We start from the raw sequence: 22,399 nt of genomic DNA, 5'->3' as shown, positions 1-22,399 counted from the left end.
CTGTGAGGCAATTTGAGTGCCAAGATGGCTTCCAAATGTCCAGCCAGGATGCAGGCAGGGTCCTGAATGTTTAATATCCTGGGACCTTTATTTCTGAGGCAGTACCGTGAGATAGTGCATAAGATCCCCTGGCAATGCAGAATGTAGCATAGAAATGACTATAAATTGAAAATCCAGTCACATGAGGTGGTCACAAGACCCGCTTGGAGCCAATCTGAGTACATTTCCTCTGCACAAATTCATAGTAAATATCAGGTAGCAGCTCTCGTTTGTGCACATCTGCAGGTCTGATAAAGTTATGTTGAATACAGTATGTTATCATTTTATTTTTATTTATTCATATAGAGGAGGCACAATGCTCTTTTGATCACAAAATAACGTACACTAGATAAGAAATCATATTTGACGGGAAGCAGTGAGCTTCTTACAATGGGTTTCAGGGACATTCTGACCAGGTTGTGAAGGGGAGTAACTGGAACAGTTAACAGGGACAATACATGAGTGGACATACATAGATTAAGGACAAACAACATTGGCCATTGTTATGTAAATATAGCTGGTATGGCCAGCTGAGCTTGGTCTGGGATCATGATGGGTGAAGTGCTATAGTGGTGGCATGAAGTGAGGGACAGACGCAGTTTAGAGGCGAGGGAAACATCTTAGCTAGCATGCAGATGAGAGGTAGGTTCAGAGGATAATAGAGGCGAGAAGGTAGGCTTTAAATTTGGTTTTGAACAAATCCGTGTGAACTGTTTCTCAGAGCAAGTGGAGAAATTAGTGCAAGAAGGGAGAAAGAGCAGAAGGGTGAGAGGCCACAAAGGTAGTCAAGGCGGCAAGGCAGAGATTACGAGAAGACGTGTAGGGTTGGATAGAGGAGGATAGACACAGGGATGCCTTACCATGGATAGATTTGTTAACCAGGAAAATACATTTTGATCTAGTCCTGTTTTGCATGGGAGTGTCTATAGAGTAGACATTTTGTTTTCTTGTATTGTCAGCCATCCAGCATTGTGATGGTACGAAGAAATAGGTGTGAAATGAGGAGGTTCAAAGAGAGTCCTGGTAGTGAAGTTCATGATCTTGCCGAGAGGACAGAAAGCATAGTTGGGGAGAATGCTGGCACAGTAGTCCAATTTAGAGAAGAAAAGAGTTGCAGTGATGAAAGGAAGGAGGTGCCTGATTTTCCTAATATTTAGGAGGTTGAGGCGAACTGTTGTTCCAGTTTTGGAGATAAAAGTAGAGAAGGTGTGAGAAGTCTAATAGAAGATGTTGAGATTTATAGCTGAAGAAGAGCGAAAGTCAAGTAGGAACTGGATAAGCAGAGGAAGGGATGAGAGAGAGCTTTTGGCAGGGAAGAGGAGCACCTCTGCTTTGGTAGAGTTTACCATCAGAGAGTGGAAAGACATACCATATTTAAAAGCGGAGAGACCGCTGGACATTTTGATGAAGAGATTAGAGGAGAGTTAAGGAAAAGAGAAGAAGATTTGGGTGTTGTTCGTGGAGAGTTGGTACGAGAACTCAATGAAATATCTAACCATGCTTTGACCATGCATATAGTGGCATATTTGAGCCATATACCCAGCCACGATGCAAAGACTTTCATATTTAGCAAATGCGAGTCATAATCATTGCCTTAGAAATGCTGAAATACATTACATACATTACATTAGAGATTTTTGTTTTCAATAGTCTTGGGTGAGTGCCAGTGACCTTGAAGTTAAAATGCTGTAGTCATCTGTTGTAAATAAGCCAGTTCACTGCTATCTGGGCTTTTCTGGGATGAGCTCCAAGTGCTCGAAGTGTTTTGATAAATAGTAAACAAAATTGAAATAGTAATATGAACTACAGAACCACAAATGAAATACAGACCTCCCTGAACAACTTCACATTGCCGAGCAGACAAAAGTTGTTGGATGAGCTAAGCCGACCTGGCTTTAATATACCCAAACTAAATACAGTTTGCTGATACCACTGCTACAAAGCTAGGCTCTCCCCTCCTCTTTGTTTAGACAGCTTTTGGCGGTTGTAGGTGTTGACAGTGGGAGCCCAGATAGTATAAATAAGAAAGACATTGAGCACCGGACACAGTTGTTCGGTGTTGGCATATAGACGAGGAGGCAGAAGAAGGGCTGGAGGAAGGAGAAGCAGAGACCATTAACCAGAAGGGAGGTGTCAAGTCCTCTGTTTTTCTTTGCTGGATGTAAAGCCACTAAATAGAATGTTTGGCTTCTTTGAGATATTTGTACCACTAGAGTACTTTTTAAAACTTATTTTTATTGAGCGTTTTATAGATAGAGAAAACATATAACATGAGCCAATGCCACATACTTAGCTACAACATTGTTTCTCATCTCTCTAAACTAACGTTCACTTTGTTTCCCCCCCGCTCCCTGGAGACTTGATGGGTTCGAAGTGTCAATCGTCACTCATGGGATTCACCTGGATCTTTAGGCGATCTGTTTCTTATACATGTTGAGGAAAGGTAGCCATTCAATTTCCCTGCTCGGGGTGAGGTTGTGTAGGGCTCCCGTAATGTTTTCCATATCGTATAGTTCCTTGGCCTTCTGGGCCCAGGCGGCTTGTGAAGGAAGGGCTTGCGACTTCCATTTTATTGTTATACAAACCCTGGCTGCCAGTAGAAGGAAGTGCGGCATGTGTGGGAGCTTTGTCCAGAGGTCCTCTTGTTCTACAAGTCTGAATAGGATCAGTCTGGTTGCATTCTCACCCCACCCCGTCTAGCTGTTTAATCCATGCCAGCACCTCCTTCCAGTATTCCTGGACTTTCGGGCAGGCCCACCACATGTGCCTGTAGTCGGCTTGTTCACTGCAACCTCTCCAACACATCGGGCTAGATTGCAGGAACATTTTTGACAAGCCTTTGGGGTCCTAGTGCCACCTGTGCAGGAATTTGAGGCCATGTAACTTATATTGTGCCGATATGGAGGTTTTGTGAGCGTGGGTGCACAGACGTTTCCAATGATCTATGCTCACTGGCTGGCGCAGGTCTTTCTCCCATCTTTTCCTTAGGGCATCGTTTGTGTTAGCTTGGCTGCTCAAGAGGGTTTTGTATAGTTTTGGGATGAAGCCTCTTGATGATGTGGTCTCACTTAGGATCTTTTCGAATGGCGTCCGATCTCTTTGTAGTTTATTTTTCCATTTCGGGGCTGTCAGGACTCCCTTCAGTTGGAGGAATTGGAACGCTCCTATAGGTTTGGTTTGTATTCCTTCTTCTAGTTCTTGGAGTGAAATGTACAAGTCTTTCTTGAGTATTTGGCCTACTATTTCCAGGCCAGCTTCGTACCATTTTTGGAAGAGTAATGGTTCTTGGATCTCGTTTCTGATAGAGGGGCCCAGATATGGCTTAAGGGGAGGGCCAGGTTGTTCACTTTTGCTTCACCATAGCTTCAGGAGTGGCCCCAGCATTTTGCAGTTAATCACTTTGATTGGAAATTATGATTTTGGGGCCCGAAGCCATTCCCCAAGTGTTACTTGTCGTAATATGTGGTTTTCTATCTCGATTGTTTACATCTGCTCTCAGATGGGGGATCATGGCACTGAATTGGGCTGCCCGGTAGCTTGTATTGCCATCCGGGAGGCCCACTCCCCTGTCCTCTATGGCTTGTATCAGGGTGCTGTAGGAGATCTGTTGCTTCTTCCCTTGCCACAGAAATTTAGTGAATGCTTGGAATTTCTATTGGGAAGATTTGGTGCAGGTAGAGGAGCTTGCAGAGGATTACCTTCTTAATTGCGATATGGTGCCCTAGCAAGGAAATTGTCAGCTTCGCCCATCTATCTAGCTCCCCCTTTATCTCTATCATATGGGGTGGGAAGTTGGCCTCATAGAGGTCCCCTGCTTCTCTTGTAATGTTTACACCCAGATATTTCAGTGCTTGAGGAGCAACAGGGATTCCCTGGATGGTCTGGGTTTTCTTTGTGGCATCTGCTGGGGTGCTATATGGGAAAAGTAACGATTTATCCATGTTAACCTTTAACCTCTTCCACTTCCCGTATTCATTTATGGTATGGAGGATTCTCGGTATGGAGGCTGGGGGGTTAGTCAAGTAGGGGAGTAAATCGTCAGCAAACATTGCCAACTTATATTTGGCTTCCCCAACCTTAATCCCTTCGATGGTCGGGTCTTTTCTCGTCATATTACACAGGGGTTCTATGGTGAGGTCATACAGGAGGCGGCAGAGTGGACACCCCTGCTGGTGCCCCTCATGAGGCTGAATTCCCTTGATAATTTGCTGTTGACCACCACGCTGCCCATGGGGGATTTATATGCCTCTCTCCAAATCCCATGGGGGTCAGGGTGCCATGGGCGTAATTTTAGGGTGGCATGGGGGTGTTTGTCCCCCCCAACTTTCATGGCACACCATTTTGTCCCCATTCATTTGGATGGGGCACCTTTTATTCAGTTGTCATGTCCCCCCCAACATTTTCAGAAAAGTTACTCCACTGCAGGGTGCCTAGAGGAAGTCCCATTCCACCCGGTCGAGGCTAATCAGTTCTTGTCCCTCCCCCCTCGAGTGCTCCAAAATATCGAGTGTTTTGCGCATAAAGTCTGCACCCTGCCTCCCTTACATAAAATTCACCTGGTCCGGGTTGATCAGACGGGGCATGATACCTTCCATGCAGATCGCCAGTGTTCTGGTATACATTTTTGCATCAGTATTCAATAAAGAAATTGGGCGATATGATTTGCAGTTGGCGGGATCTTTTCCAGCTTTAGGGATAACTACTATATGGGCCTTTGTGAAGGAGGGAGGTACTACACCTGTGTCCTGTATTTGTTTGAATAATTTTTTCACCTGAGGGTCCAGGGAGTCTGCAAATTGCTTGTAAAAGCCCATTGTTTAACCGTCCTCCCCAGGGCCCCCCCCAGGGGTAGCTTTTTATTGCCACCTTTATTTCTTACGGTGTGTAGGGGGACTCCAGAGGCGCCCACTCTGCTTAGGTTAATTGCGCCATCCCTATTCTGGCTATATATTCCTGCATCCCTATCGTGTCCCCGGAACCTTCAGATTTGTAAAGGTTCTTGTAATATTCTGCAAACCAGTCAGCTATGCTGAAAGGGGCCGTCACACAGTCTCCATCATCTTCCTTGATTCGTGCAACCCAATACTCGGCCCTCTGGGCTCTCAGCCTGGCTGCTAACTTTTTGTCTGCTTTATCCCTTTTTCATATAATTTTTGTTTTAAAAATGTCATCTTGCATATTGTGTCCCCTATCCCTAATGCCTTTAAAACCGCTCGTTTCTGTTTCAGAGTTAACAAATGTATCTCCTGGTAAGGCCCCCCAGAGTGTAGGGCTTCTTCCAAATTGCTAATTTCTTTTCCCAGTTTCTCTTCTTGTAGTCTCCTTTCCCGTTTCTTCCTAGCACCCTCTCTCATCATGATACCCCTCCATGTGGCTTTTCCTGCTTCCCAAAGTGTTGTACTCAACACATCTCCGTTATCGTTAATTTGGAGATACTCTTCTAGTGCTGCCTTGGGTTCCCACGCAAAGAGCTTGTCTTGTCAGAGGTGTTCATTGCAGTGCCACCTGGATTTGTGTCCCCCTATTCCCTCTTTTTCCATTGTCATGGTCACCATATAGATATCGTGGTCCGACCATCCCACTGCACGAATTGCACTATCCCTTAAACGCGAGCAGTGTCCCCTGGCGACTAGCAGATACTCAGTTATGGTGAATGTTGCGTGCACACTCGACCAGAAGGTATATCCCCTCCTGTGGGCTGTTGTGTCCTCCAGACGTCTAACAGGCAACTGTCTGTCAGGGTTTTCTTAAATTTGTCTCCTCCCCCCACTGGCACTCCCATGTGCTCTGACCTTGTTGCCTGTCTGTCCAGTTGGGGGTCGGCCCATGTGTTAAAGACCCCTCCTATTATAGTTAGTCCTTTATTGCTTGCCATGATGGTTGTGAGCGCCTCCTCATTGAAAGCGCTCTGCCCCTGGTTTGGGGAGTAAACTCCTGCTAGCATGACCCATGTCTTTTCCCATATTCCTTTCACCATCAGGAGCCTGTCCTCCATCTGTGACTGGACCTTGAGGTTCGACAGTCTGATTTGCTTATTTAATATTAACCCCACTCCTCCTTTTTTCTGTGCGGAAGAGGGCCAGAAGGTTTGGCCCACTCCCCTGACTCTCAATGACCTTTCTTCCTCTGCTTTCACTCTGGTCTCATGGATGAACAGCACGTCCAACGATGCCCTCTCAAATTCACAGGCCACCAGTGACCTTTTAGTTGGGGAGTTTAGACCCTTGGCATTTAAGGATCCCAACTTTAGGGAGCTCTTTCCTGCCACCTGGCTTTCTGGTTTTAACATTGGTGGAACGTGTTACTTCTCCTTGTTTCTCCCTTTACTCACCCTTTCATTCTCCGTATTCTCCGTCCCTGAGTTGCCATGATCTCTCTCTTTTTTTGTCTCTGATCCCATGTGTCTCCCCCCTCCCTTATTAACTGAGAACCTTGATAACCGAACATACCCATGGTTGTAAACCCAACCCATAGAGTCTTGCGGTGAGACGCCCTCCTAAAACAGAGGCTCACTAAGTAGTTTGTTTTAATCAGAGGCTCTTTCAACTTGTTTCCTGTATGTTTTCTTCTCTTCCTTTCGGGGCCTTGTGGAATTGAGCTGGTCTCCCCTTCTGGGTCAGGGCAGTTTGGACAGCAAAGGGGAGCTTATTTTCACATATTTCCTTCCTGCTTTGCTCCTATTGCGCCTTTGAGGCAGCACTTCGGTTTGGGATGCCTTGGTTCTTCGAGGGCCCACCGGACCCCTTGTCTCTCCGTTCTCTATTAAGGCAGCACTTGTTTGGCTTCTTCAGGTGTAGTCACTTGATAGTCTTGTCCCTTGACCTCAAAAGTTAATGCAAAGGAATATCCCTAGCTCTATCATGTGCCTTGCTCTGTGAGCCACGTGTTCAGTGGTCTACTTTCCCTCCTGGTTGAAGCCTGATAGGTCCTGGACCATCTTCACCTTTGAGCCTTGGTATTCGATCTCTTGGGCCTGCTTGGCCCTGAGGAGGATTTCTGTTTTCTCTTTGATCTGCAGAAATTTCCCCACCACGGAGCGTGGGCCGCCGCTGAACGCTCTCCGAGGACACTGTCTATTGACTTTTGAAAAGAACTACTAATTTGGATTGAGCTGGATGGAGAATATTTTTTTTTTTACTTTCTCACCACAGGCAAGATATCTTACAACCTCAATTCTGATTGGCTGATGTTTTCACCATGGCCAATCCCAATTGATATAGACCATTATTTTTTTAAAAAATCCTATATTCTATGCCTAATTATGAAAAGACCACAGTGATTTCTTTTGATGGTTTTTGATATTTTTCAGGCAACTTTGCATTTTTTCTTGGATCGTGCTTCTGACATCCATTCTTCTCCAGCACTCATCTCTCTAACTGTATGTGTGGGAGACTTTTCACCCTTCATTGATGTCCACATTGAGAAAGGTATTGAGGTAATGAAAGACGTGGTGCTTCTATGAGGTTGCCTGTCATGATTTGGTGAGGCAAGTGATTCTATGAAGATTGCCTAGCATGTTCTGTAAGTTTGCCTAGCACAACCCGGTGAGGCAGGTAGTTATTTTTTGAGTTGACTATGATATCTTGGAGAAGGTGGATGAATCTAAGCCTTGATTAGAGATAGAGGCACGAGAATGATTTTGGCTGTTTCATTAGTGACTTTTTGCATTTTAAGTGTGTTGTACATAGTGATCATAATGTTAGCAATGTTTCTTTGTTTCTTTATTACTTATTTCTCATAATTAAAGGATGTTCTTTTTACAAGAGAGTTTGAGAAGCATTCATTGAGTGTTCATTGCTGAGTGTTCTGTCAGAAGTATTTAAACATGAAGTTAAAGAGTGGGGCATCTATCTAAATGCATTGGGTATTAATGTGTTATATATGGTACATGTTTTTGAATACACCTGTGAAGGGTTACTGGATGGTGTGAGGAGTGGACTATCAATACTACTATATGTGTCATTGGTAGACCTCTCCTATGTTTGCAATTGAGAGCAGCCCCCTGGGGATGGAGAGAAGGCTCTGGAGGTAGGGGTGATAAGAATCATGTCACAAAAGGAGGAGATTAGTGCCTCAGGAGCTGAGGTGTTTAGTGTGAAAAGGAGCAGACCCAAGACACAGCCTTATGGAACACCACCAGTTAGAGGAGAGAGTTGATAGGTGTTGTTGCTCCAGCTGACAGATAATTGGATAGGAGCAAGGTAGGATTCAGTACAAGCAAGGGCTCAACCTCGAATCCCAAGAAGAAAGAGTGTATTAAGGAGATCAAAGTGAATGACGGTGAAGAAGAAATAGGATAGAGGATAGGTTGGAATGCTTAGCATAGGTGATGAAGTTGGACACATTCATGAAAGCAGTTTCTGTGAAGTGACAGGAGCGGAAACCTGTTTTGAAAACAGAGGGAAAGCAAGCAGAGCCGAAGGACATGTTGAAGAGTTCAGCGAGGTGAGAGGCCACTAATGGGGCAATAGGCTTGACTATCTTAGAAGCAAAAGGTTCTGATGGGTCACAAGAGGGGTAAGTCTTCATCAGCAGAGATAGCACTTCATCAGTATTAGTGTGACTAAAGTGGGTGATAGAGGCAAAGGATGATAGGAGAGTAGGCACAGTGTCGAATGTTGGAGGAGGGAGTGTGAGGATGGTCAGGAAAGAGTCTCTAATTTTGTAAATCCTTCCAGCGAAGTATTCAGCTAGGTCATTAGCTGTGAGTGTGGAGTGAGTTGATAGTCATAGACTTAGAAGGAGTGAGTTTAGGGTGCCCTGTAGCCGGCGAGGATGGTTAAGTGAGAGTCAATGAGGATTAGATGGAATTCCCTTTTCGCTCTATCAAGAATGGACTTCAGAGAGCCCAGGGCAGAGAGGTAAAGTTGCAGGTCCTCGTGTGAGTTGGTACACCTCCATTTGTGCAGCAGCCGATGCATGTGTGTGCATCATCAATAACTTCATTCGGCTACAGTTCAGAGGGCGAAGACATTGTTGCAGAGTCCACCGATGCCTGCATGTCCATACCCAGCCCCACTAGGCATGCCGAACGCAATGCTACCGGAAGTCCACCCACTTGCGACAGGGGCACACACGCTCACACCACCAAGGCTAAGCACACAACCACCCTGCATCTCTCGACGGTACCGTCTAAGAAACCGACTACACTTGCACGCCTGTTGACCTTCAGTGAAACCCGTTGAACCTTCCGCTTCTCGACCCTCTACACCTCTGCATTAAGTCCAGGATGCTCCCTCTAAATCTTTGATGCATGTTTTCTGACATGTCAAAACACGCGTCATTAGGTAAAACCCATCTTAAATGAAGGGAAAAGTTGCCCAAGATACTTCCACAGCCAGATTCCCATGGCTCTGCCCCTACCCCCAGTTTCCCCCTGTTTTACCTCAGAGATATGTCAAGACCTCTTCCCCACTGTCACAGTCTTTACAGGCTCATGAAAGATCCTATTCAAGAGGAGTTGGCTTTCCCACTCCCTGAAACTCCAACCACAGAGTCCTGGACTACTGCAAAGTTCACTGCTTGGATGAGGACCCTAGGCCCTACAAGTCTCTTGGACTTCAGTGCCCTGTTTTCTGCTCCGTGAATGTAATGTGTACCCTTCCTGCACAGAGACCACTTGGTCATCTGTACTAGGGCCTAACAGATGCCTTGTGATGGCTTGCCTTTGATTCCAATCCGATTTTGGCTACATTATGTGTGCGTTTCGGAGGGATTTGTCAGTATTTGACATATCATTGCTGCACTCCAATCATTAACTCCTGGGTCCACACATTAGGCATCCTTCTCAAATCTAGGCGTTTCTGCATTTGCTGTTGTTTCCCCATTTCAGGTGTTTCTCCCTCTATCCAGGTGTCCCAGATCTGGGTGTTTCTGAATCTGCTGTTGTGCCCCCATTTCTGGTGTTTTTCCCTCTATCCATGTATCCCAAACATAGGTATTTCTAAATCTACTGTTGTGCCCCCATTTCAGGAATGTCTCCCTCTGTCCAGGTTTCCCAGATCTTGGTGTTTCGGCATTTATTGTTGTGCCCCCATTTTGGGCATTTCTCCCTCTATTCAGGTATCCCAAATCTGAGTGTTATTACATTTACTGACGTGCCCCCATTTTAGGCGTTTCTCCCTGAATCCAAAATCTAGGTGTTTCTACATTTACTGTTTTGCCCCATTTTGAGTATTGCCTGCTCTATCCAAGTGTTTCTCAAATCTAGGTGATTCTACCTCCACGAATGCCGGCAGCATTCGCAGCGTCACACTATGATACATTTGCGCACCTCACCCCCAGACGACCGTACATCACTCCCCTGTTCCTCTGGGCCCCTCTCCCACTGCTCAGACTCTCAATCTAGGGAGACACAACTTTCGAGATCGGCCAATGGCGTTGGACCTAGAAATAGACATTGAAGGTGAGCTCTATCTGAGTTTAAGGTATGCATACCTTGCACCACATTCTGTGGACACAGGTCGCAGGTACCGCTAACCATACATGCACTATAGAATGCAACTATGGCTACGCAATTCCGATCTAGCAGTTTGCATAGCCATCCACACTGAATCTCCTGAGTTACCTCAACAACTCTGCCATTAGACCACAGAGCCAACCTATGACATTATTTCAGTTTAGCTCAGCACACATTGAGTCTCCAGCACTAGCACTCTATCCTAAAGCACCAACAACAGTTGCCCAGGTGCCGGACCACCGGGCTGCTTACTGGAGCCTAGTCAGCCCACCTAAGTCCTAAACTGTCAGAATCCACACACGTATCTTAAAAATAAACTCTTAGAAACTCCCACACATGGATTCAGCCCCCGAGGGCGTTCCAACCACAAAGCGCATTAAGGCCATACAAAAAATTGGGGAAAGGGCGCTATACAATCGACGAATACAATACAATGCATTACAGTGCATTGCTTTATCATCTGCACCCACCATCAGTGCTAGAGCTATCAGTGTCACTGCCACCACCCAATATGCTCACTACACTTTTATCTGTTCTGCTAGTACTACTGAGCTGGTTTTGCATACACTCCTCTGTTGCTGAGGTTGGTACGTGGTAGTAGTGAATATAAAGACACTAATTCATTTGGATGAATTGCAAATATTTGACATGGAGCACAGGCAGCATGTAGAGGCTTCTCCTGGAGTTAGACTCAAAACCCCCAGTTAAGTGTGTGCGAGTGAAAGGCGCTCTCTGCTGATACTGTTTGGCTGTTTGCTGCTTTGCTGCTGGGTGCCTCGTTCTTTGCGACTAAAGAGTGCACCCATTGAAGAAGCACATCTACAGCAAGTGCCACACTCAAACTCTGAAGTAATCCGAGAACATAATTGGTGACCGGAGACTGCGGGCCTTGACCCTTTGATCCGGGTGCGCTAGTTCAAGTACTCACCCAGAAATTAAGACTGGGAAGAGATAAGAGCTTAGTTAACACACTGGCGTGAACTGTCCAGCAACTCATCACGTGAATTCCACCCATCAGTACTTACAAAAAAAGTATTGAACCATTAAAGACTGTAAGGTGCACAGTCACTGAGTCGATCGAAGTCTGCTGCAGTCCACGGTTGTACGGGCACCAATGGAGGAAAACAGAAGTCTTTGCAGCGGGCGCCAGAGGATTATGGAACAAGAACCGTGCCACGTCAACCCTAAGCATTCAACTTCAATGGCTACTCCTTTAAAAAAGGGAGACAGCGAGAATAATGAAGGTAAGAGCTATGCCGCCCGGGAGAACTTAGGGAGCGACACATTGAAGGGGGGCCCAAAGAAACAGAACAGACCGCGGAGGTATCACGGCCAGCTGGATTAGAAGAGTGCAAAGAAAGCAACTCAAAGTCAACATCTAAAATTGAAGGTAAGGCTCCCAAAATCATCACCCCTCCCTAGGTTGAGCCTACGGGTGACATGCCAAGATTGGGCGGGAGTGTACCCCCAACCACACCTACGAGCGGCGGGACTGCAGTGGTCAATAAAATGAACTTGAAAGTAAATATCAAAGTTTACGACATTGTAGCCAGAAAGGATTTAACAACTCATCCAGAGACGCCGATACGGAATAACGCTTGGGGTCATGGAGGGGACCACGTTGAAGAAAGTAGCTCATTAGACCAATCAACACCTGAAGATAAAGATATACATGAGCTGGGTGAAGAAAGCTGGGAGACCTTGCGAACACCAAAGAAGGATAAAACCCAAATAACTCAAGAACACTCGATGCAAGCCACCACCTCAACCCTGCCCACTGAAGACACTCAACTAGAAGTGACGTGCCCATGAGGGACAAAACCCAGCTTGGCCAAAGCTGTAAAAAAAAAAGGGTGGAGGGGTGTTCAATCTTGCAGCAGGGCCCAAAACAGAAGACAAGACTCAAAGAGACCCCAATTATATATGTGCCCACGCCCCAAAGCGTCAAAATGGAAACCTCGTCTTCTCTCGGTGCAGCAAACATCAGTGCTATCTAGCACATTGAAACACTTCTTTGCAACAAACTCATTGCAGGACAAGCTCTCAGCTGAAGAACTCACAGATGCCGAAATGCTGGCAGGGTCAGATGCCTGTCATACGTCTGCAGGCTTTGACGCACAGGACATAGTACAAATAAGCTCAGCAGACAAACCTCCCCTACAGGCACGCTGCAACAAGAGAAAACAAGCTCAAAGGACCAGGGAGGATCTGCCCAAAATACCAACATTGATAAAATGCCATTACAACAGGCAAGAAAAAGGAGGGTCCGATGGTAACTTAAGTGAGGATATACTACAGAACCGAATTTCAGAAACGACAAATGAAACGACTGGTATAACGGATCCTCCAGTGTTTAAAGAAAGTACCGCCTGCCTAAAACCAAATAATATGGACCAGCGGTCTGAGGTTGGCATAGGGAAAAGTCAATCAGACTCAACAGCTACCTCATCTAACGTTAATAGCCCTCAGATACAAGAGTTTGGAAGGACATTGACAACAGAGGGGGCTCAAAATAGGTCAGCATCACTAAATGCATGTGCAAAAGAGGAATCACAGAAAATGAAAAAAAGAATAAAATATTGGAATTAACCCTTCAGCATGGGCTGAGATGACTCCACCGAAAAGACGGCTAAGTGAAATTTCCACTCCAGTCTCACGAGATACTCCTTCCAAAAAAGTTGACTTGATGTCAATCATGTCAATGGTTACAATTGCGCTGGCCCCTTTCTGTAAACTATATGAGGCTATGAATGAAGCCCTCAAAGACAATACAGCAATAATGTCATTGATGCACTCAAAACTAACCCACTTGAGAGCTACATTGAAGCAAAAAATCAGGAAAACATCAAACACTCAAAAGTAGTAACAGCAACAAGTGCTACTCAAACATCAGTACGAGACTCCTCTGAACAGAGCTCCAAAGTGGCCATATCAGCTGGCACCCAAACGGAAGCACTGGCACTAATCCAAACCAAGGGGAGAGTGGGCATAGATGTGAAAGTTTTGATCTCAGATTTGCACCCACAAGTGTTGGAACCTGTACAAAAGAAACCAAGGGAGCTATTGTAAGAGATTTAGGGTCTTTGGTTCAAATTGAGCCTTTACCCTGACAAAACACTCTCCATAAACCTGCACGGGACTCAAATGCAAGGCCTAAAGCATCCTATGGGATATTTGGACAAAATGGGCTAGGAACAGCAAAGGACGTGATGATATTTAGAGGGAACAAAGAAATCACAAAGGGCCCAGGCCACGGGGTATCGGCTCAGGATGTCGTAAAAGCCAAAGCCGTTCCTCGATAGACGCTCCAGTCACCAGGAGGAACACAAGGGGAGGGAGCACCCCCATGGAATCTAAAGTAGAGAAGATAAAGCCCACTATAAAAGGCAAAGTGATAAATCCAGAGAGAGGCATGAGAAAATCAGGAGCAACTCTAGATCACACGACAGAATGGAAGGGAAAAAGGCCCTCCTGTCGCGCTTCTCAAAATTAGATGTTGGCACAAGTAATAGGTTTAAAAATATAAACGATTTTTAATTTAGAATCGTAAGTATAAACACATACAAGTCGAATGACTGGTTAATTGAAAACATGAAAATTAAAGCACATATGAAAAAAGAATCTTTTTGTCAAAGTGGAATCTAGTCAATGCGAAATTGTAATGTCCTTAGTTGCTTTCACTAAGTCTTGGTATTAGGATCAGAGTTTCAAAAAATACAGATTGGCTGTGGCCTAAGTTGTTGTTGCTAGATCCTGATTCTTGATTTGTGAGAACAGGGTTTCCAATAGTGTTAGCGAGTTGTGACCTCAGTTGTTTTCACTGGGTCAAGGTATCCTTTGGTTGGAGTGGATCCTTATTAGGGTTATGACCTTAGTTAGATTCACTAGGTCTTTTAAATTGTGAGAAACAATAGTTTCCTGTAGATAGCTTGAAATTCCAATTTGGAGTTGCGAATACAGTTGACTCTTGGGTTAGAGTGGTTCCTTGAGACAGCAGTCCTGTGGTGGACTCAACTTGGAGGTGTAGTCAAAAGTAGTTCCTCAACACGTGTTTCCCCGCCGCAGGGTCGCGGCGGTTCTTCAGGAGGAGTATAGGGTATGTTGAGACAAAGGTTGTCTGAGTGGAAGAAGAGAAAGGGGGTAAGGTTTGAAGGAGCATTGCGTCTTGTGCTTACTAGTCATATGGGTAAAACTCTGTGTAATTAGATAGATGCATCAGATTTGGTACTTACAGATTTGTGGAGTCAATGTTGTAAATTATGTTTATTCGGCTCGGTCAATGAAGCATATGATGGTTGTTGCAAATGGTCTGGTCTGAAATAGCTTAAATGCACACATTTGTGGGTGCTCACGTTGTGAGGTTCTCAAATATCAATATACCATATAGAGTGGTCTTAGGATGAGTGGCTAGGGGTATACATTTAAAGTGCCATGAAGAAATTCTGAGCAAGTGATTTTAGTGGATATTTATGCGTGAAGTGAAGAGCAAGTGATGTTAGATGAGAGAGAATGGGCGATTTAGCAGGGACGCATTCCTCCAACTACCGACGGAATAAGCAAAGACATGAGGAAAACTCACAAAGGGAGTTCACTAAGAACCAGAAATACATAAGATCTCCTAAAAAAAAACATTGAAAAGGAGAACAAAAGACCACAAGAAAAGAGCGTCTTTAGACTTGAATCGATTTCCAACAGAACCAATAATGTTGTACTGAATCGGAGGAAGGTTATTCAACTTTGCGGACAAACTGCAACATTGAAAAGACTGCACTCAGGGGATATCCTGATAGTTGAACCAATTGAGGAAGAAAATAAAGAGTGCTCCTATCTCCACATTGATGCATCTAACGTAAGGAGCCTCTTCAGAAACTCTCAGGGGACTTCACAAGGATAGGCTACGAAATTAAGGAGATACATGAACCTAAGAGACAAAAGTGCGATTGGAATCAAGAGAGAGAAAGTCATATGGGCAGAAAAGATCATCAAGAAAGCCAAAATAACACAAAATTAAAGGACATAGACTACAGAAGAACAAGATCTGATACATTGACGCCCAACTATAGTCAGAGGGGGTTTCTTCGAAATTGTGAATGCCATTCAACACATGAAAGGACCCAGAAGAATCTTCGCCAAAAAGGCGAGCCAGCGGACTCTTTGAAAAAGAAAAAGAGAGATTCCCACGAGGCCCGGCCTTAGGGAAAAACAACAAAGACAATAAAGTGTCAAATAAAAAGCATGAGACTCAGAGAAACCATCAGTACAGACAAAGAGAGGAAAACGAGGAACACCCTCCACAAAAGAAGGGCATTTGGACCTCAAGAGTCCAGAAAAAATATAAATTATTTTAGCCACCAATGTCGAAACGTAGAGAGGATCTGGGGCCGGACCCAGGGGAGGTCAGAAGAGAAATGGTGCTAAGGAAAAACTCAATGTGCTCATGGAATACCAGAGGTTTTGGACATTTAACTTCAAGCTCGGATGTCAACCTGAGTGACTTCGAAATAGTCTATCTACAAGAGACATGGTTAACTACAAAGCCCTATCTCGACGGATTCAACCTGGTACTTTCACCAGCAATTAAGGGGGTGGTTGGTATGCCTATCTCAGGGCTACTAATCGCCATAAGAGCAGGAAGCGGGCTAATGCTTGATTCTACCCTTTAAGCCACAGAACTAATCCAAGCAGTTCTACTTTTTTTTGGAACAGACAAGAATCCCAAGAATAATCAACTAAACTCAAAAAGATCCTCCTAATCAATACTTACTGGAACCCTGCCAGAACTGATGATGACAAATACCTACGCGCCATAGAAGACACCCTGGAAGAAGCTAATGCCACCCACAAAATTGATCATACAATAATTACAGGGTACCTAAATGCAGTGTGGATAATAGAGGGGGGAAGAGGCAAACCTTCATTCGAGAGTGCATTCACATGTCAGGGGCAGAAAATGGAATCTGTTAATGGACGCTTTTGATCTCCAAAACCTCTTCAAAATAAAAAACAAACAAATACCATCAGTTCCGACATGGGGAGGGAAAGGAGTGGGTCTCATGATAGATCACACGTGTGTCTCAATAAAATAGCTGGAGCAGATTGAAGTTTCTGAAGTCGTGAGGACCTTAAACAGTTACCATAATCTTCTAGCAACTCATTGGAAAGTCTCACAATGAAAAAGCAAAAATCCAGTACTAATAACTAAAGCAAAAGAGCAGGAAAAAAACTACAAAGCCTGCATACGGCAGCAAAGAATACATTTATATCAAGCTGACTCGGAAGCAATGCTGCGTACTTTGAGTGGTAAAAACTCCCGGGCCTTCTGGACCTTGATTGCACCAGGCGGGAAGGAACTAACAACCCTCGATAATAATGTGGCTGAACAAGCGTGGGTTACGCATTTCAAGGAATTATATAAATATTTGGGAACCAAATGCCCGCTGGTCTTGCCATCTGTTAAAGTGCGCTGGAACATCGCCAGCGACAAGAAGATTATAGAAGACAAGATCAGAAAACTAAATAACTCTCGAGCACCGGGCCCAGATGGGCTAATTAATTATAACCTGAAACAGCATCCGGAAGGCTGTGCATCCCTGAAAAGCGACATTTCCAAGACTGCATAAATTGTAGTGCAATTCCCTCAACATGGAAAAACGCCAATGTAGTCCCAATCTTTAAAAAAAGAGACAAGAATGACCCGAGGCAATATCACCCAATCGCGTTACTCTATACCATAGGTAAAATCTTTGGTTCCTTAGCTCTGGAGAGCCTCCAAGACTGGACATTTGCCTCTGATAATTATGATCCACTACAGGCGGGTTTTGTACGTGGACTGGGAACTTCAATAAATATTCTCCTGATAAGTGTTTGGAAGGTAAAAGCACTTGAAGGCAAAACACGACTATATCTAATCTTCGTAGACTTGGTACCTGCTTTTCGACAGGGTGAATAGAGAAATCTTGTGACACAAACTGATTCATCGAAGGTGCCCAAGTTCAATTCTACAACCTATTCAAGCCTTGTACTCACAGACCTCAATGAGAGTAAGACTAAATAAAGCTGGCCTGCTATCAGATAAGATCGAAACAGCATGTGGAGTGCAGCAAGGATGCCCCCTAGCGCCAGCTTTATATAACTCTTATATTGCTGACTATAAGGACTCGCAAGAATTAATTTGAGCCTTCCTGCCGTCACTGGGAAATACAAAAATCCCAATAATTTTCTATTTGGATGATATAATACTGTCTACAAAGACAGATGGATAACTTGAAGGTCTACTTGAGTGACAACTACTTGGAACTCAATGAAACAAAAACGAAGGTAATGTAGTTTGGGAAAAGTGGACAAAAAAAAAACAGCCTCAAATTGTTCACAGAGGGGAACAGGCTGGAAAACGTCACTAATTTCAAATACTTGGGGGTTATGCTGAGTAACAGTAGAGCTGAAACGCCTCTGCAAGACCATCTACGAGCAAAGATGAGAACACTAATAGTTCAAACATAAATCGAGAACAGAAAGTTTGGACGATTCTCTTTAATGCCAACTTTGAAATTCTTTAGATCAAAGGTGATCCCGAGTATAATATTCGGAGCTGACGCGATGCCATCACTTCCAGACTCTATGTGGATCAAGCTAGAGGGACATTTCTGGCGACAAGTTCTGCAATTACCACAGTCGACTCCCATGCTGTTGATTCAACACAGACTAAGCTTGACCTCTATGAAAGCTGCCGCAGGAAGATAATTCAACCAGCAGCGAAACCAATTCTGGAGATAATCAACAGAGCAATGCTGAACGACGAAAATCAAATGTTCACAAAATGGAGATCAAAGAACAAGAGTTTACTGGAAAAAATCGGAAAGTTCAGAAGATGAACTACTCTCCAATCCAGGGAAAGTCAATAAGAAGATTTTAGAAATGGATTGGATAGAGACTCAGAACGCAGCCGAACAATACAGCCTGACAAAGGACTTGCCAAGCAACCCAAAAAAAGTAAACAAGATCATACCGTACCTCGTGAAACTCCCAGACAAAGCTCTAAGAGCAAATTTCATGAGAATCTGCCTAAACTTAATCAGCACAAATGAAATCTTAGCGATCAAGTGGCAAGTGGAATCAAATAAATGCCAATTTTGTACCCAAGATCAACACATTGAATCAAGAAGGCATCTCCTTCTATTCTGCTCAGGCCTCTCAAGGGAAAGATCCACATGGCTAGGACACTTGTTTCAAAATCTACATGTTAATAATGAACAGGAATGGTGGGCACGCTTGATAAGCGGAGAAAAAATGACCTGGGTTATCGCAGTGGTGGGTTTCTTCAAAATGATTGGCCTGGTCGCCTAGGTGATAAAAAGGATTTGATCCAAAAAAAAGAAACACTTACTTGCTAATCTAAGGAGCTGAGAGAGGAAAGGACTAGACTTCGCTGCTAACGAACTTTACAGCAAAACAAATACACTCGAGAACTTGAACTGGAATTATTTCTTCTCCTTTTTGTAAACCAAAAAATAATTTCATTTAAAAAAAACATCAGCGCTAAAGACTCTTTCAAACTGCACAAAGAGGGGACGGAGGGATCTTACTGTATGTTTTCTATGGGCAATAGGAGAAGTGCAGCTGTTTGCAGAACATTTACAGAACACAAATAGCATGTGTCAAGATATGCATCCACTGTCTGCCCAACCATACCATAGTATGTGGCATAACTAAGCACATCAAGGAATGCTGACTCTAGGAGAAGTGTATCCTACATGCTCATCTATCCTGACTTGTTTGGAGGTGGGAATAAGCAGGTATTACCGATAAAAAACAGGATATGTGAAGCTCGATATATGTTACACTCACTTCATGCAATTTCCACATGCAATTTCCACATGCCTAAGCAATACATTGTTGCACATTTATCATTTTCATAGAGTCAGAATCATGGCAATGGTACTCCTAAAGGGAAGCCATGTTTGTTCTTGAACATGTGATATGCACTGTTGTGCAGCAGCCGGGTTACTGGTACAGCTCACAGGCAAGGCCTTTGGACATAGTTAATAAGGCAGGTTTTAATCTCAACCATCTTGTGCTGAGTTATTGCTTCTTGGTACAATGTCAAAATGAATAGTGATCACAGCTTTTAGACGGTTGTACAGTGCAATGGGTATGTCTAAATTGTATGTGATTACGTATGCATTGTTTTCAACGTCATGGCGTTTCAATATACATTACAGCAGTCATCAAACCAGTCATATCCATCAAGATAGTCAACGCGTGTATGATGCCCAGTAAAAGTGCCTCAATTGGACTCGAAATCAACGTTATTACTACTGCTTCTCTATGCAAAATCCTAATGCCCATTTCTCATTCAAGATTTTCTGTGCCCTCTCCCAATCAGTCACTGTAGTTTTTTCCACCTCCGGCCACAAAAATCATGTCATAAGTAACTCTATTCTAATTTCACCCTAACTAGAATTAGTACCCGGCGAGGGCGCAATCAGAATAAAAGAACCATTCTGATTGGCACTCGCCGAGGCATTACCCGGCCGGGAATCCCTCGGTCTGGATTCCACTGCCATTGTCCACGGCGAGGGGCGCGGTAGCCCCTCAGCCAATGAGGAGGCTCGAAGCGGGGCCATCCCTGCTCCGAGCCTCTCCACGGTAAGAGGTTGCCTTCGCTCCACGCTGGGGACTCAGGTCAGGCTTTTTCATTTTTTTTCCTTCCCCTTTCCTCACTCCACCCTGCCCTCCCCACCCCACTTACCGTCTTGCTCTTTTTTCCCCGGTGGGGGACGATGGCAGCCTCCAGCCGTGTGGAGACTCAGAGCGGGGCCATCCCCGCTCCGCGCCTCCACACGGCTGGAGGCTTCCATCATTCCCCGCCGGGGACCCATGTACGTTTTGTTTTTTTTCTTTTCCCCTTCTTCCCTCCCACCCTCCTAACCCCACTTACCTTGTTCTCGTTCTTCTTTCGGGAACGGACACGATGGGATAACTTCTGTTCCCAGTGTGTCCGCTCCTGATGGCCGCCATGGAAAGGGACTCCGTTTTCCCTTTCACAGCAGCCATTTTCTTGGTTGGTTTTAGTGCCCCGGTCACGCAGATATTGCAGGCAGGAGTACTAATAGCTATATGCCCCTCATGGTGGGGCATTACCGCCTTCATAACTATGATCCCCGGGGCATTACCTGAGTCGGTAATGCCCCCGCCGCTCGGGGCATATTGCTTAATTATTATCTAATTCCAATCCCATTCTAACCGTATCCTTATACATTCTGCAAGCACCTCCTGTATCTATGAAAACATGCTATAAACTGATCATGAACCTCACTTGTGTGGTCTTAAAAAGACTTCAGGGTCACCTCACCAACATTTGGGTGATTTGTGCATCCATGAAGACAGTGAAGGTACTTCTTGTTCTGCAATAAAAGGTAGCACAAATCTTCAACAACATCTGTGAAAATCCGTGGAAATATTTTCCAAGCCTCTGCAGGAAAAGAATGTATTATCTATGAAGGAAACATGCAACCTACAGAAACGAATGTGGAAACGCCAATTCATATATTTATGTATTGTAGTGAAAACAATGCATTTTTGCCACATAAATGCTTACAAAAACGTTTAAGGCTGATTTATAGAGCAGTGGACCAGTGTCCTTGAAAATTGGTGAGAGGATGTGGATATACCACCAGATGATATAGGGGAAGTATAAACATAAACCAGGGACAGTAGAGCATGATATGGGAATTAGAGGAAGTGGTAAGTGTTAGAATTAAGTGGTGACAGATAAGAGCTGTGGGGTTGTCATAGAGAGGTAGAGGGAGAAGAGAACAGTGAGATGTGGTGGCATAGAATGATATGCAAGTGGTTCTTCAGAAAGGAAGACAGCTAGGAGGTTGAATAGAGATAAATAGAGGTTGAATAGAGATAGAAAGAGGTAGAGCGGAAGTAGTGCAGAGAGGTAGAGGAAGAGCATTCCAGAGCAAGTGAGCGAGGAGAGGAAGAGAGCAGAAATGAGAGGGAGCGCAAGGGACATGAGAGCTGGCAAGGAGCTGAGCTGAGGATGATCATAGCGAGCGAGAGGGAGAGTAGGAAGTGAGATGGCCCGCTAGGTAGGATAGGAAAAGTCTGTGTATAGTTTTGAAGAAGATGAGAATGAGTTTATACTTTGCCCTCTGTGTCATATATAACCAGCCTAACTAACAAAGGGCTGGGGAGGTGAAGGTGAAGAGGGGAATGTGAAGAATGTATGGACTGCAATGTTGAGGACCTTGTCGAGAGTTAAAATATGATAGTTGGGAAGGCCATAGAGTAGACTGGCACAATAGTCAGATTGCAAGAGTACAAAATAGAGTACTAAAGAGGGGATTAGGTGCTTATCAGTATTGAAGGATAGAATATTTCTTATTTTTCAGATGTTGAGGAGATTAAGTCTGGCCATAGTGGCAGATTTGGAGATGAAGGGTGAGAAGTTGTGAGATGGGTCAAAGACAACACCAAGGTTGCGAGCAGAAACAGAATAAGGAAAGTAGTCAGGAGAGAAGAACAGAAGAGGGAGAGCGAATGAGATGCCATCCAGTATTTGATGGTGGTGAGACATTTTTGACCATTGCTATTCAGGTAAGGAGGGAACGAAGAAGAAGAACTGAGCATCATCAGCAAATAATTGATAGGAGAAGCCATAGGAGGAGACCAAGGTGCCAAAAGCAGAGGTATAGAGAGTGACGAAAGTAGACCCACGACTGGCCCATGGTGAACACCATGGTAAAGGGGGAGAGTATGGAGGTTTGTCTCTACCAGGACACCTTGAAGAGCATGGAGGCAAGATATGAAGCAAACCAAGTGAGAGCCTTGTCCCTGTTGCCTAGGAGAGATAGTGTTGAGTTGAGTTGTTAAGATGGATTTCTAAACTCTGAC

Source organism: Ambystoma mexicanum, chromosome 6q, assembly GCF_040938575.1.
Source record: "Ambystoma mexicanum isolate Mex_15411 chromosome 6q, UKY_AmexF1_1, whole genome shotgun sequence".
Classification (NCBI taxonomy): Eukaryota; Metazoa; Chordata; class Amphibia; order Caudata; family Ambystomatidae; genus Ambystoma; species Ambystoma mexicanum.
This window is presented reverse-complemented; position numbering follows the sequence as displayed.